The sequence below is a fragment of the Dipodomys merriami genome, unplaced genomic scaffold, assembly GCF_024711535.1.
Source record: "Dipodomys merriami isolate MVZ:Mamm:240054 unplaced genomic scaffold, mDipMer1.0.p SCAF_1727, whole genome shotgun sequence".
Classification (NCBI taxonomy): domain Eukaryota; kingdom Metazoa; phylum Chordata; class Mammalia; order Rodentia; family Heteromyidae; genus Dipodomys; species Dipodomys merriami.
In genome coordinates, this window is record NW_027203079.1 from 33,143 (window position 1) to 48,851 (window position 15,709).

At 44.0% G+C, this 15,709-nt stretch overlaps 1 long non-coding RNA gene across 5 annotated transcripts in view; it reads right to left on the reverse strand.

Annotated features, from left to right (window-relative positions):
• Nucleotides 1–1,460: 1,460 nt before the first annotated feature.
• The window catches only part of LOC138829485 (uncharacterized), a 34,146-nt gene continuing 19,897 nt past the window's right edge, over nt 1,461–15,709 (reverse strand). For 3 of the 5 annotated variants that reach the window (XR_011372626.1, XR_011372627.1, XR_011372624.1), the window contains 4 exons: nt 14,218–14,380; nt 13,038–13,122; nt 3,045–3,265; nt 1,461–1,993 (listed from right to left, as the gene is read on the reverse strand). This is a non-coding gene — a long non-coding RNA (uncharacterized lncRNA). Of the gene's footprint in view, nt 1,994–3,044; nt 3,266–13,037; nt 13,123–14,217; nt 14,381–14,587; nt 15,507–15,709 lie in introns of those variants that run through there. The other 2 variants (XR_011372625.1, XR_011372628.1) reach the window with 2 other exon arrangements.

The window sequence follows — 15,709 nt, forward strand, 5'->3', positions numbered from 1 at the left end:
AAAAAAAACCTCCTGAATTCTCACATTTATTTAAATAGCGGCTGCCAGTCATATTTTATAAAGCACTTATGGGGCCCATGAAGTCTTTTATTTTTAAAATACAATAAAATAGTACTAGAGCAGTTGGGATATTGTTCTGCCAGTAACACTACTGTAAGAGCCTCGGAGGGAGCAAGCAAGCCGGCTACAGGCCAGCGCCGCCACCGCCGCTTCTTCTGAGCAACAGTGAGAAGCAGCAAGCAGCCATGGCTGGGGCACAGGCTCCTCAGGCCAGACCCTGCAGTCAGGGAAGCCCCTCCAAATCCCTCCAGTGGCTGACCTCAGGCCTCAAAGGCTCCAGCGCCGAGCTTCCTGGGCTCATCCCTAGGCTGGAGGTGCAGTGTGAAACAGCAAAGGAGTCAGCGAGACTCCTCCAGTGTCAGGGCAACCAGGCAGGAGTGGAGCCAAATGGCCAAACTTGCAGCAGCGACTGAAGCAGTTGTTGCTGCCTCGTGCAGCATGGGCCAGGGCTCCTGCAGCTGCTCAGGCACAGCCAGAGGCGGAGAAAAACTCCAGGATTGACACAACCCCCTTCCACCCAATCGGCCTAAGATCTGGGAGCTGGATCTGGAGCAAAAGGAGAGGGGTTCAGATGGGTGTTGGAGGCATAGGCCTACAAAACCCCATCTGAGCACCTGTGTGCCCTGAGGGTGCATGCAGGCATGCATTCTTTCCTTCCAATTTATTTATTTTTGTTGGTCGTGGGGCTTGAACTCTGGGCCTGGGCGCTGTCCCTCAGCTTTTCAGCTGAAAGCAAGTGCCCTACCACCTGAGCCACAGGACCACTTCCAATTCTTCTCGGGGAGGAAGGGACACCCCTTCCTCCATGCTGGGCAAAGGTTCTGCCCCCGGTGCAAGACTCAGGTAATGGTTTGCTCAAAGTACCATTCCTGCTTCATCTACTTAACCACGTAGAACAATGCCTGGAGACTCCCCCTATGTGTAATCACCTGTGCTTTACCTACTTTTACAACCTTGATTAGTGGAACTGCTCCACATTTGTTGACAAGGATTAGCTTTTTCTGTTTAAACTCTCATTGCCTGTGCTCCCATAAAACTGTTTAACTCTCTGCCCCTGACTGAAGATTTACTTCTCCTGCTTGTGTGCTGTATATAAGCATGTGATGTTTCAATAAATTTTGTCTATACCCACATGGTGTAGTCCCTTCTTGCCTATACCACACATCGTGTCCCCAGATCCCACTGTGGAAACAGCAACAAATGGGGTTATGCCAGTCGATGCCTCTGACATCTCCCCCCTTTTTTGTTTTTTAAGTACAACTGTAAGCAAGAGATCCTTTGCAGGAGGGATTTGCAGAAACTATTTTGGAATGTAGACAGCAATATCTTGACAAGACATAATGCAATCGATCTGTAGAAACACTATGTTTAAAACTGTGCCACCAGGTACGAGGGTCCAATTGGTTTAGCACAGATGCAATTCCCTCAGCCAGACCTTCATATCCCACCCCAGGGAGTTGTGCCAAGAAAGTCTCAATGACTTCCTGCTGTAACTAGTGGATGTCCCAAGTCAAATTTCCTTGCAAGACTGGCAGGTGGTAGTGAAGTCCCTGCCAAGTAATGTTAGAAGTGTTGAATCAAGTAGGAGTGATGCACAGTTTATTGAGCTCTAATCACACTTGAAGGTTAGCTGTTTCTGCAGATCAATTATCTAGTCTCCCATCCACTGCACCCTGTGTTGCAGTGTGTTCAGACGGGAATCAATGTCCTGTTTAATATTGTGCTGATGAGTCCATAGCTGGTGACAGTCCAGCCACTTCTCTACAAAGTCCTTGGTTTGGATGGAGGAATGCAGGGCCACTCCAGCAGTCGCAGCAGTCATGGTGATAGCAATCATTTCAAGGATCACAGCTACACTCAGACCCAGGAATCTCCTAGTTCTCTTCAGCAGTTGCTGGAAGACTCCTTTCAACAAACCAACAGTGGGGCTCTCCTGCCAAGGTCGGGTGAGGTTAACAGGCACCCAGACCCCTAAGCGAGATCTTAATATCAAGAGAGACTGAGAAGGCATATTAAAAGAAATAGTATGATTTAAGCATGTAAAGAGTCCTGGCTGCGTGGGTTCTCATTGATTGACACTGTCCCTGTGGGCTAGTACATAGGAAAGTTTAATACAACCCTGTACAGTAGAAGAATGGTTCCTGTAAAATGTATAATTTGCCTCATGGGCCCTAGTAAAGTGACCAATCCAATTCTGAGTTGTATAAAATTGGGTGGCAAGTTTTATAAATGCCACTGCTCAGGCCCTAAGTGTCCCCTGAAATTTATATGTGGCCTACGAGGCACAAGGCCTCCATCATGTCAGGTGAGCAAGCCAATGGGTTCTACATGATTTATAACTCCATTGTATAGACGTCACCGTCAGAAGAATTATTAGTATACCAATCACCAACATGCTTTTCAGAATAATTGGCAATGAAACATCCATGAGGACCTCAATCTATAAATGAGATGTTATCATTATGCTGTATAATCTTTCCTCTAGGGTTTTGACACTGAGACCACTGAATAGAAACATAAACCCAATTCAATAATTAATGTCCTGGCATACTAGGTTAGGTGGTTGCCCAGTCTTATTTGTATAAGAATGATCCTGACCAATAAAATTTAAGGAACTTGTTCTGAATAGCCCCATATGATTGTTGATCTTATCATCAGGCAAGATGTATGCCCATACCTGTCTTCTGGTTGGTAAGCAAGGTGATGTCCCTAAACACAGTGGTAAAGACTCAAATCCTAAGGAAATAATATAAGGTATTCCTTCCTCACCTGGATGAGTAGGGTCTGCATGATCCCATGGTGGCGGAAAATACGTGCTGTCATTTGTATACGCCACCGGACCTTGGTCTAGCTAATCCACTAATTTTAACAATGGTGGGTGAGGGACATAGACCCAATATGCATGTTCACTGCAGATGTATTCACAAGCAGTGCAATCACGGCCAAAACAGATATTCAGGTATTCTAGGGGTTTTTGTACTGACCAGGGTGGCTTCGGTCTTGTGTCAACACCTTATTCTGACCCCATGTTGGTGGGGTCAAGCTGGTTTTCTTAAGATAAGGATGATGGCTTCCTCGGGACTTAAAGCTTAGGTCTGCGAAGCTGCGTACTAGATCTTCTTCCTCAGGGTTGTGTTGTGTTGTTTTTGCTTCTCTGGAGGTCGGATGAGTCAAAAAGGGACCCAGATGTTGCCAGTGGATCCATCTGGAATGATAGAAACACTGTTTTCCCTTATGGGGCATTACTCTTAGTCTTCATTGATTAAATTTTTTAAACCATATGGGAATAGATAGTGAGGTGGTGCTAGAGGGATAAAATGCTTTTCAGCTTTAGTGAAAGGATCACTTTGAGTGAAATTTTAAAAATTTAAATAAGGTGAAGGCAAAAGTTTCCCTTGGGGATTCCCCTTTTTCGTTTTTTTTTTTTTTTTTTTATAATTGAAGCTTAAATGTTTTATGGGTGTGTAAACAGTTGGCATTAGTCTACACAGGTTGATTAAAGAAGTTTTCCTAGGGACTAACTTTAGTAAACTCCCCTAATATTTTTCTGGTTGTACACTGGCTTTTATAATATGGTGTGGGGTAGTTTGTCAAGGTGACAACTTTTTACTAATTACATTTTATTCCAAACTAGAGTTTAGACATAATTTTTTAACTTTTAATAGCTGTATGGACCCTGTTGGGGGGGGGGCTATAGCAGCATAGCCTGTTTAGTACTTTGGTTTGTAAAAGATTTAAATAGTCTAGGATGTTTAAAGGTAAGATCCATAAGAAGTTCCACTTGTAGGTGTTCAGTGGCAGTTTTGTAATTGACAAACAAGTTATAAAAGCAGAACTAACAGTTAGTGATTACAAATTGCATTAAGGCAAATAGGGTGGTTGAGTCCAAACAACTGCCTGTAGACATCCTGGTATCTAGGCTGGAGATGGGGGCATTGTACCCAGCTTCAAGGCCTGGAGGTGGGACAAGTCTTACCTTGAAATTCTAGGAAAACATTACCTCCCCAAATGGGCGAAAGCATTGTTTAGCTCCTCAAATAGCCTAGGTGGGACAGCCCATCCTTTGGCATACAGATGTTTAGTGTAGCTCCTGGTGCTTAACTCTCTACTTAAGCCCTTATCTTTGAAAATTTAACATTTGGTCTAAATCCTGATATAAATGATCTTTTTAGTAATTATCAGACCACAATTTTGTTTTATTTTGGTGTTTATACCAATGTTTCTCTGCTTACCTGGGACTTATTTGTCTCAGTTAAATTTGAATTTTCTCCTTCCTTGTTCTAATTAATACCCTATCTGTTTACTTTCGATCTGGTCCTAACAATTTCATATTTTATTCTTAAACAAATTTATTTGGTTAGTGTCAGCCCAGAATTTACTGCCAATTAGGGTCTTAAGCACATACAGAGCAGTTTGGATTTAAGCTATTCCCCACATTTCACAAACTCAGCCTTTTACAGCCAACTATTACAAATGGTTGACAAGTTTTTGCCCAGTTATGCATGCTTATAAACTAGCTTGCCATGACCTCCAGCTCTGATCAATTTTAGAAGAGCCAAACATTATTGCCAAAGTCCCAGCAGTGCCTCTTTCTATGTTAGGGTAAATGCAACCTTGACATTTCCCTTGGTCACTGGACTTGAACTTAGTGCCTGAGTGCTGTTTTTCAGCTCTCCAGTACAAGGATTGCGCTTTGCCACTTCGGACTCCAAAGCAACTCTGCCCACTTTTTTGGCACTCTGCTGGCTAGTTAGAGATGATAATCTTTCTCTGCCTGGACTGGCTTTGAACTGCAGTTTGTAGATTGCTCACCTTTGGTCCTCAGCTCCACCCACATCTGGGCCCCCTCCCATTTCTGGAGTTCCCTCCATACAACTGGCCTCTCCCTCTCTCCACCCAGACCCACCAGAACTCCTATCTACCTCACTTCCTTTTCTCTCAGATACTTCTGCTACCAGGATGGTGATGGAGGTCATGTGCTCCCTCTTGGGGGAAATATGGCTCCTCTAATAAACCTTGTAATCTTTCTCCTTTGCCTGCCTGCCTCTGCATGGTCCCATAGGATGGATGTGTCTGATCCTCTTTCATTGGTGGCTCCATACTGGGATAGGTTCCCCAGTGCATTTGCTCCCCCTGCACCTCAGAAGGGAGTTCAACCAGCTTCCCTGGGACCTATTCTGAGATCCTTCACTCCAGTCACCAGAGGACCATCAAGGTAACTTCCTCCTGACTGAGCGCTCTACCAGCCCATCCAGCCCCACTAATTAATTCCCACTCCAGGGTAAGTGACAAGTTTGTCCAAGGTCGGGGTTTCTGATTCCAATATCAGTGGTAAGGCCACCTGAGCCTTTCTGGGCTAACTGAGCCCCACCCTCACCATCTGACCAAAAACTTGGCCAAGTGCTAGAATTAGCCACTAGGGGCCTACCATGGCCCAAGGACCCACCTTGGACCAACATAAGGACAGTCTCCACTGGTGGGGCCACCACCTATTCAGGAGCCAACCTGCACTGTAGAGGACACTCTACTGTAGGCAAATGGCTTCAGGTCACTTACCATGGGAAGGACACTAAATTTCTTTACATTAAGGCCACCTGGCCTTGGAGGGCTGTTGGTTCCCCATCAGTTAAATTTGGCCCAGATTTAAAACTCCACTTCTGAGAGTGCTTGAGCAAGTACCTCTCTCTCTCTCTCTCCCCCTCCCCTTAAACTCTCCCTCTTGCCAAAATTACCTGCTTGTAACCTCTTTCACAAGTATTTCATATGCTAAACGCGTTGGTTAAGCCCTGGAAGAATGTAACCAGTAATTGCTTGTTTCTACTCATTAGATAGAAAATGGGTGAGTTTAAGTCTAAACTCACCGAAATAAAGGCCAACAAGTTTGGATATTACCAAAAGTGTATTAATCTTCTCTCTAGCACTGAGCAAGTGGTGGATGTGCCAAATTGGCATCTTGGTACTTCAGCTTGGTACTACCCCTTCCCCCTCCCCTGTCCTGTGGTGCCATTATGCTAGGCCAAGTGTATGTTCCTATTGCCTCCTGTTCATTTGGTTTCTTGTTGGCAAAGTTTTGTATTTTAAACTGACCACATGGTTCCTTCATAATTAGAAAAGTAGTTCCACTAAAATTTCAAAACTTTAAAAGTCTATTTTAAAATCTAAGCATGCTCTATAATCTGTGCACAAACATGTCTGTCTGTGTCTTATTTGACTATATGTAAGTGATTATGGTTTCAAGGTTACTCTGCCTACTAAAAATCTTTGTCAATGGAAGCTGTGAATTAATCTAAATTGCTTTAAAACTTTGTGACCTGACTAAGCCAAAGAAAAAACAGGCAGTTTTAAAAGACCTTGGAAAAGGACTTAAAAAAGACAATGTCCTTTACAAAGTAAATGAAATTGGTAACTAAGTTGGCTGTGAATTATGTCATTCCTATGTCCATCTATGCTAAGAGTTAACTATTGTACACTGACCATGGCTAGTAAACTAAAGCTAAGGGTTTCATTCTCTGTTTTCTCCCCTGTGTGCCGATCAACTTCAATTAAGATCAAGGGAGCAGAGTGACTATGCCCAGGCACAGCTGCCTAAACCAGTGGCACCAGCCTGCAAAAGACAATGTAAACCAGGTCTCTAACCAGTATATGTAGAAATATTGCAGGTTACCAACAGGAGGTGCAACAGTCCATACATGCTGGGAGATGCCACAGTCTCTCTCAGACTCTGGCCTTGCTTCATCTTACATGACCAAAAGCCTGTTAATTAAGGGTAAAACACAAGCCACATTAGATATTTGGTTCTGTAAATGTTAATCGCCAGAAGTTAGACCATACAGGGTGTATGAGCAAAGGATAGAAATTGATTTCTATACTATTTTACAATTGGAGGTAAATTCCTAAATGTAACTCAGACTGCAGAAAAAAAATATGGCCACTCTTTCTATTCACTGCCCACAGGACAGCCTACAGGCAAAGAATATACAGCCCAGTGTTTCAATGATGCATTTAAATGCAAATTAACATAACTTCACAAAAAGGATTTAAAATGACATCCCCCTTGTAAAAATTTGAGAAGTTGTGGGGAGTGGCTGACCTCCCAGACAAGTTTAAAAGATAAAATTTTCCTAAAGGTTTATTTCAAAGTAAAAAAAAAAAAAATAGGATTATTCAGGTTTGCCCCTAAAGTTTTTTGTAACAGTTGCCGGAAGGCCCACAGTAAAAGATAGGACACGTTTGTCAAATGTAATTTAATAAGTAAAACCATGCTTATAAAACTACTTCCAATGACCATCTTTGTTGCTTTTAATTGGAGTAAAAGTTGAAAGACCCCCGGCGTGGGGTGTCCTTCAATCAGAAGAGACCCTTCCCCAAGGAACAACGAGACCACTTGTGCGGATGCAATCAGCAAGAGGTTTATTTGGGCAAGCCCTCGGCTCCCAGGTGCACTCAACCTCGAGATCCACAAGGTTCGGGTTGAATGTCTGAGAACCGGTTACACGGGTACCCGGGGCGACATAGTCTATCGGGAGACTTGCGCGCCGAGTGCTTGGAAGCACCCTCTTTTTATGGACAGCAGAAGCAAGGTTACAGAAGCAAGATGCTTGGTTACAGAGTATTGATTGGTTAATTTCAAATTACGCTCAGGGTGGGGATTGGTCAGGTTAAGCTGGCCAGATGGGGCAGGTGGGGTTGGGGGAAAGCTGACGTGTCGGTACTTGCCCCGGCAAGTCTGTGCTGGTCGTCATGCACCGAAACTGTTCGTTCCCTAATTTTGACAAGTGATTTATTACCTCCTGACCTACCCTGCCATTATAGCTAAGTTTTACAGGAAGGGACGGGAGGGTCGGCTATTTTTCAGGAATGCCTGGTTTTAGGGCATGTGTTAGAGTCATGCTGAGGTCTGCAGGCGGTGACTCAGTGGTTAATGACTTGCCTGCGTCCTGCTTGCTCTCTTAGCTATGTAGGGGAAGGGGCAGTGGTTTTTCTTAAAGAGCTCAATGGATGAACGTATTCTGGGGTCTGGGGTCTTTTCAAAGTGACTGTTTGTAAAAAAAAAAAAAAACAACTCATTGATCTGTCGTTCGAAGCCAGTCCAGGCACAGGCAGACTAAAGTCCCTGTGAGATTGTCATCTCTAATCTGCCAACAGAGTGCTCAAAGCTGAGTTGTTTTGGAGTTTAAAGTGGCCAAGTGCTAGTCCTGAGCTGGAGAGCTGAGGGACAGTACTCAAACCCTGAGTTCAAGTCCGGCGACTGACCAAGGAAAGTGCCAAAGATGTATTTATCCCAACATAAGAAAGGCACTCCAGGGACCCTGACAATGTTAAAACATTCAGAGGCAATTACAAACAAATGTTTGGATGACAAAAGTGGTATCAGGTCCTGAGTTACTTGAGCTTTGTCTTCCAAAAAATTGATCAAGCCAGAAAGTCATGGAAAGATAAGTTTTTAAACATTCCTATCACCCATGTTGGTGTAACTGGGCAAAACTTTCCAGAGATCTGTGATAGTGGGTAGTAAAAGCTAAGATTGTAGAATGTAAATCCCAAAACCCCTGTATCTGCTCAAAGTCCTAATTGGCAGTAACTTTTGAGCTGGTTAAATTCATCTGTTGAAAAGCTTGTAAAGCTGAGATTATGTTCCTATTGAGATCTGTCTAAAGGCCTACATAGGTAGGCATTCCTCTGCCAGACAGAAAATGCTTTTATAAACCAGGGTGTTAAACAGGCTATGCTGCTGTAGCCCAAGAAAAGGCCTGTACATTTGTTATAGGTTAAATGTTGTCTATAAGCCACTTTAAACAGGCTACCCAGAGGCAGTGGGCTGTACTTAGAGTGCCAATCAGTCTCAGGTTAAAAGCATCTACTGGGCTTTCTTTTAAAAATCTCTGACAAGTAATTGTTAGTCAATTGTTAACAAGTTATAGGTAACCTCCATCTCATTGATCTCCTTGTTGCTTTAGCTGGAAATAAAAAGAGCTTTTGTAAGAAAGTTCAAAGCCATCTTGGGCACAAAAAAAATCCTTCTAAAACTCCATCTCCCTACTAATCAGCACAGAACCAGGACTATCCAGCCAAAGGCTGAAAGTGGCATTGTGACTCTAAGTAGTAGAGCATTAGCCTGGAACAGAAGGACTCAGGGACAGTGCCCAGGCCTTGAGTCCAAACCGTAAATGCCAACCGGGACAAGCTATCCCAGCAATGGATGTTGAGACAATGGCCAGGACAAAGTCAGTCCTGACCATGGAAAACCATGGAAAAGAATAAGAGATGATACCCTAAATGGAGTCACTTTATGCTTTATGCATTGTTTCTGGCAAAACTGGAGCTTCAGCTTCCACCCCCACTACAAAGGCAGAGGAGGGGTCCCGCAGAGCAGTGGGGACCTCACAGATGAAGTCCTTCAGGGGTGGGGGCCTCACAGAAGAGGCTGCAAAAAGGAGTATACCTCACTGGGAGGCCGCAGGAGTGAGGGTGCCTCGTGGGGAAGGGCAAAGAAGTGAGGGTGCCTTGTGGGGGAGGCCGCAAAAGAGGGGAGGGCCTCACAGGGGAGACTGCAGAGGAGGGGAAACTGCAAAAGCAGTACACAGAGGAGGAGTTTAAACTTAAACTCATCCATACTTTTACCTTCAGTTGCAAGGGAGAGGGAAAGAGGGAGAGGGAGAGAGGAAGAGAGGGAGAGAGGGAGAGAGAGAGAGCCAGAGCTATCTGCCCAAGCACTCGCAGAAGTGGAGTTTTAAATTTGGGGCAAAATTTGATTGAAGGGGCTCAGAAGCCCTCCAAGGCCCAGGTGGCCTTAATGTAAAGAAATTTAGTGTCCTTCCCATGGTAACGGACCTGATGCCATGGGCCTATATTAGAGTGTTCTCCACAGTACAGGTTGGCTCCTAAAGGGGGTGGTGGCCCTGCCAGTGGAGAATGTCTTCATGTTTGTCCATTTGCATTCCTTGGGCCATGGAGGAGGGGTCCTTGGGCCAAGGTAGGCCCCTGGCACTTGGCCAAGGTTTGGCTCTGATGAGGGGAAGGGGGGCTCGGTAAGTCACAGAGGCCCAGGTACCCTTACCACTGAGATATCAGAATCAGAAACGCAGACCTCAGATAAACTTTTCACTTACCCTGGAGTGGGACTTAATTAGCAGTGTTGGATGGGCTGGTAGAGCGCTCAGTCAGGAGAAAGTTACCTTGGTGGTCCTCTGGTGGCTGGCGTATAGGATCTCAGCATAGGTCCCAGGGAAGCTGGTTGAACCTCCTTCCGAAGTGGAGGGAGGATCAAACCCACTGGGGAGCCTATCCCCACAGGGGCGACCAATGTAAGAGGATTAGACAAAAATCCATGCAAGGGGACCATGCAGAAGCAGGAAGGCAAAGGAGAAAGATTATTACAAGGTTTATTAGAGAAGCGATATTTCCCCCAAGAGGGAGCACATGACCTCCATCACTATCCTGGTAGCAGGAGGATCTGAGGGAAAAGGAAGTGAGGTAGATGGGAGTCCAGGTGGGTCTGGGCAGAGAGAGGGAGGGGCCAGTTGTATGGAGGGAACTCCAGAAATGGGAGGGGACCCAGGTGTAGGTGCTCATACTTCGAGCTCATGACTCTACCTGATTCTGGGGCCTGGATGAGTTGCCTTGATCTCTTCTAAGTCACTTTACCACATGAGGCTTTTCTGAACTCATACATCACTGCAAATTGCTAACATTCCTCCCTAGCACATCACTCAATATATTTTTTCCATCATATATTTAAACATATTTATGTGTATACATTCCCTACCCTCTCCCAACCCCACACACAAAGGCATAGACCTTCAAAACAAAGCTTTTCTTTTTTTCCTTGCTACAGTGTCTAGAACCTAATAAACTCAATAGATACAAAAGAGTGAGTTGGGTACTAGTGTCACACCTGTTATGCTAGCTATTCAGGAAACTGAGATCTAGAATCACTTTTTCCATTTATTTCCCGTTTTCATTAAAATTTAAGCATTAAAGGAACTTTTAAAGAGAATCAAGACTTCCTTCTTTCTGGAGGTTTCCTTCACTCCCTTTCACCTAGTCCAGCTCAACCTATGTCCCCCTGGGAGTTTTGGCATCCCAGAAAATCCACAGTCCCTCAGACCCCAGTTAAATTCAGACAGAATCCAGCATTGCCTTTACTCATGTGGTGGGCAGAGCAGAAAGCATACACCACGTGTGCTATCCAACACCTCAAATCCACACCTGTGCCACTTCCATACTCCCAGCCACATGAGCAGAATTGTGTCACCAACGCTTGCACTGGCATAGGCTTCCATGGTCATCAGGACAGATGTCCTGAGAGTTATTTCATCTGCATAAGGTGACATTTCCTGGGTCCAGGTATATTGCTGATCTGTGAAATCACTGGCATTGGAGCAAGCCAGGGCTGCTGCAACCGCACTGTAGGATGCATCTCTCTGCAGCAAAACCTGAGGCCCTTCCTTCCTAGACACAATGGAGATCCTAGAAAATTCCCTGCTTGTCCCTAGGTGAGTCCATGAATTTATCCACAGCCCTCATCTGTCAGAAATGAACAAAGAGTACAGAATTGTTCAAGTCATTTTCCTTCTTCACAGAAGGGTGCACTATCATCCTGGCCCCCCAGAGCGAGGCAGCACACCAAATGGGGGGATCCACTTGGTTTTCATCCCAACCTAGGAATGATATTGTCCCTTCTCATGTTGCTAAGGTGTCAGGATCACATCTTTGTAAACAATCGGTTACCAGGGTAATAGGGTCATAGAAGGAAGACAAGTCATTCTAACCATCAGTGGACCATCCCTAGTCAGGAGGCAGTGTACTTTGGGAGGCTATTGCTCAAAAGCAAACATCCTTTTTACCTGTTAATGAAACTGCAACTCCACTGCACCTCACCTTTGTCATTACAACAACAACAACAAAAAGAAAAAGAAAAGGGTGTTTTGGACTTTCTTGTCAGGACTGGCTTGAAAACACAATCCTCAGATTTCAACCTTCTGAGTAGTGCCAAGGTTTTTTATGAGACAATTCTCTCAAATTAACCACCAAGAAAGAAGCAAAAAGAAATAAAGAAAAGTCCAGGACTTGAGCTGAGGTTCAACTGGAAGATCATGGACAGCACCCATGCCCTGATTTCAAACCTATGACCAGCACATCATCATCATCATCATCATCATCATCATCATCATCATCATCATCATCATCATGTGAATAAAAAGACTGTAAGAGCCTATTAAGAATATTAAAATTGAGGGCTGGGAAGTTGGCTCAGTGGTAGAGCTCTTGCCTTGCATGCATGAGGCCCTGGGTTTGATTCCTCAGCACCATATAGCAAAAAAGAAAAAAGCTGGAAGTGGCTCTGTGGCTCAAGTGGTCGAGCGCTAGCTTTGAACTGAAGAGCTGAGGGACAGAGCCCAGACCCAGAGTTCAAGCCCCATGACCAACCACAAAAAAAAAGAATATTAAAATTGAGTGAGCCAGGCACTTTTTGGTGGCTGACATGTAATCCCAGTTAGGAGCATGAAATCTCAGGATGGTGGTTAAAAGCCCACCTGGGCAGGAAATTCCATGAGGCTCTAATCTCCAACTAACCAGCAAAAATGCCAGAAGTAGAGCTGTGGTTCAAGTGGTAAAGCAACAGCCTTGAATGAAAAAGCAAAATAACAGTGACCAGGCCCAGATACATAGGGTAGGACTACTAATAATTAATCAATTAAATACAAAACACAAATAAAAATCAGAGTGGAAGATGAGCACAAAAGCCAAGAGAATTGGTGGTTTACACCTGGAGCTCAAGCTACACAAAAGACAGAATTTGAAGATCTGGGTTCCAAGGCATCCCAGGCAGAAAAGTCCCTTACGAGTTTGTGAGTATGTATCAGGTAGGGGTCTTGAACCCAGGGCTTGAAATAGAAATTCTTTTTTCTTAAAGGTAGCATTCTACCACTTCCTTTCTTTGGGGGATGAAATGGAGATAAGTTTTACGGACTTACCTGCCCGGGCTTTCAACCCCAATCCTCAGATTTCAGTTGCTGATACAGTACTCTTATATTCTATGAGATTTTTATCTTCCATGAACTGCCAAAAAGTAAAAGAATCCAGAAGTTGATCTGTGTGGCTCAAGCCACAGAGACTGCTTGCTTTGAGGGAAAACGAACAACAAAAACCCTCATACACAGTGGACCTGCCCTGGTTTCAAACCCAGGAAGTGACCAGGCCCTATGTTCAAGCCCTAGGACCACCACCACCAGCAACAAAAGAATGACTCAGGGACAGGGACTAGGCCCTGAATACAAAGCCTAGAAACAGCATTAAAAATAAAAGTAAAACAAATTCAGAGACTGTGGCTAGGCTCCAGAGTTCAAGGTCTAGAACAAGCACCAGGACACACACACACACACACACACACACACACACACACACACACACACACACACACACACACACACACGAAATGAACAATATAATAAGAAGGCAAAAGAAGAAGAGAGAAGTCAATGAAATATTTTTAAGTAGTGGCTCATGCCTATAATCCTAGCTACTTTGGAAGCTGAAATTTTAGGATTGTGGTTCATAGTCAACCTGGGCAGGAAGCTCCATGACACTAGGTTTTATGTGTGCTAGTCCTGGGGCCTGAACTTGTGCTGTTTTGCACAAGACTAGAACTATTCTACTTCCATGCTCTTGGTGATTAATTGGAGATGAGAGTCTCAAAAACTTTCCTGCCCTGGCTGGCTTCGAATCACCATACTCTGATTTTAGAACCTGGCTAATGTCCCTGTCTTCCCATGAGAATCTTTCTTTTTTTTTGGTTGGTCATGGGGCTTGAACTCGGCGTGCACACTGTCCCTAAGCTCTTCAGCTCAAGGCTAGTGCTCTACCACTTGAGCCACAGGGCCACTTCTGGTTTTCTGGTGATTTAGTGGAGATAATTGTCTCATGGACTTTCCTTCCCAGTCTGGCTTTGAACTGCAATCCTCAGATCTCACCCTCCTGAGTAGCTAGGATTACAGGTGTAAGCCACTGGCACTCAGATTTTTTTTTCTTTTCTTTTTTCGTTTTTGTGGGTTGTGGGGCATGAACTCCAGCTCTGGATGGTGTCCCTTAGCTCTTCAGCTCAAGGCAAGTACTTTACCACTGAGCCACTTCCCAGCTCCTCCATAAGAAACTTACCCCTTATGAATCACCAAATTTGTTTTACAAAGCCAGATGTTGAAATGTGGCTTAAGTTTTGGAGCCTGCCAGCCTTGCTCAGGACACGGGAGAGAGACTCCAGCACAGTGACCTTGCCCTGATTTCAGGTTTAGGAAGAGTCACCACTCCCTGTGTTCCAGCCCTAGGACCAGAACCAAATAAATAAATAACTCCCACATTTTCACTGTATTTGATGTTGGGGTAATTTGTGAAGGTGAAGGGAAAAAACAAATTGTTTAAATAGGGTTACAGCTAGACCTATTGCAACAATGAGATGTACAAGAAATTATTTCAAAAATGAACTTTACAACTTTTGCCTGGTGGGGGTGGTAGAGAACATTATATAAACAAAGCCATTCATGCAGCTGTTGCTCAAGCTGTTAAAGTATGCTAACCTTGAGAATAAACAATACAAAAAATGCTTCATTCACAATGGCCCTGCCCTGACTTCAAGCCTCAGGAGAGTGGCCATGTCATGAGTTGAAGCCCTAGCAACAAAAATGAAAATAAATAAATAAATAAATAAAGCCAGAACTTTATCTGTGGCTCAAGCCATAGACACTGCTAGTCTTGAGAAAGAAAAGGGAAAAACCTCAGACACAGTGGCTCTGCCCTGATTTTATGACTAGCAAAAGCTAAGGCCCTATGTTCAAGCCCTAAGACCAGCAATGAAGAAAAAAAAAATACAGCAACAACAAAAACTCAAAAAAAAAAATGCCCAAGTCCTGAGTACAAACCATAAGAGCATCACCTAAAATAAATGCAGAAAGAAAGAAAAATACATAAAGAGCCACAATTTGAACTGTCTTGAGGTGGGAAGCCTACTAGTCTTGAGAAAAAATTAGGAATAATGACCAGGCCTGGAGTTCAAGTACTATAACAAGCTCAAAAAAAAAAATCTGTTGAGATCCAAAAGGAGTCTCTCAACATGAAGATAGGCTTGACTATCTCACTGGAACATCTTGTGGCTGAGTTTACAGAACCACTCTCAGAAATCCGACCCTTTCATCCTGCCTTATGCAAACATCCTGCAGCTGCTAATGACCACCCTTTCACCCTGCCCTACGCAAACATCCTGCAGCTGCTATGGCCAATGAAAAAGCTTCCTTAATGGCCAATTTAAAAGCTTCCTTATTCCAAGCATATAAATACCCCTGTGTGAAAAATAAAAATTTGCAGCTTGATCAGAATCCCTGTCTTGCTGTCATTCTTCATGTCTCTTGTCCCTTCATTCCTTCTCGTTTAGGTTCATCGCCCTCATTGACGTCCTGCAGGTTGGGACAAAAATCCACAAAAAAAAACTTCAAAACAAAAACCTCAGAAACAGTGGCCAGCCCTAATAATAAGCTGGATGACCCAAACTTATGAAAAAGTGAAAAAGAATAATAAATTAATGAAAAGAAGGACAAAAATATTAGAGCCAATTCAAGATTTTAAAAATATGGTTCACACCTATAATCCTACCTGCTCA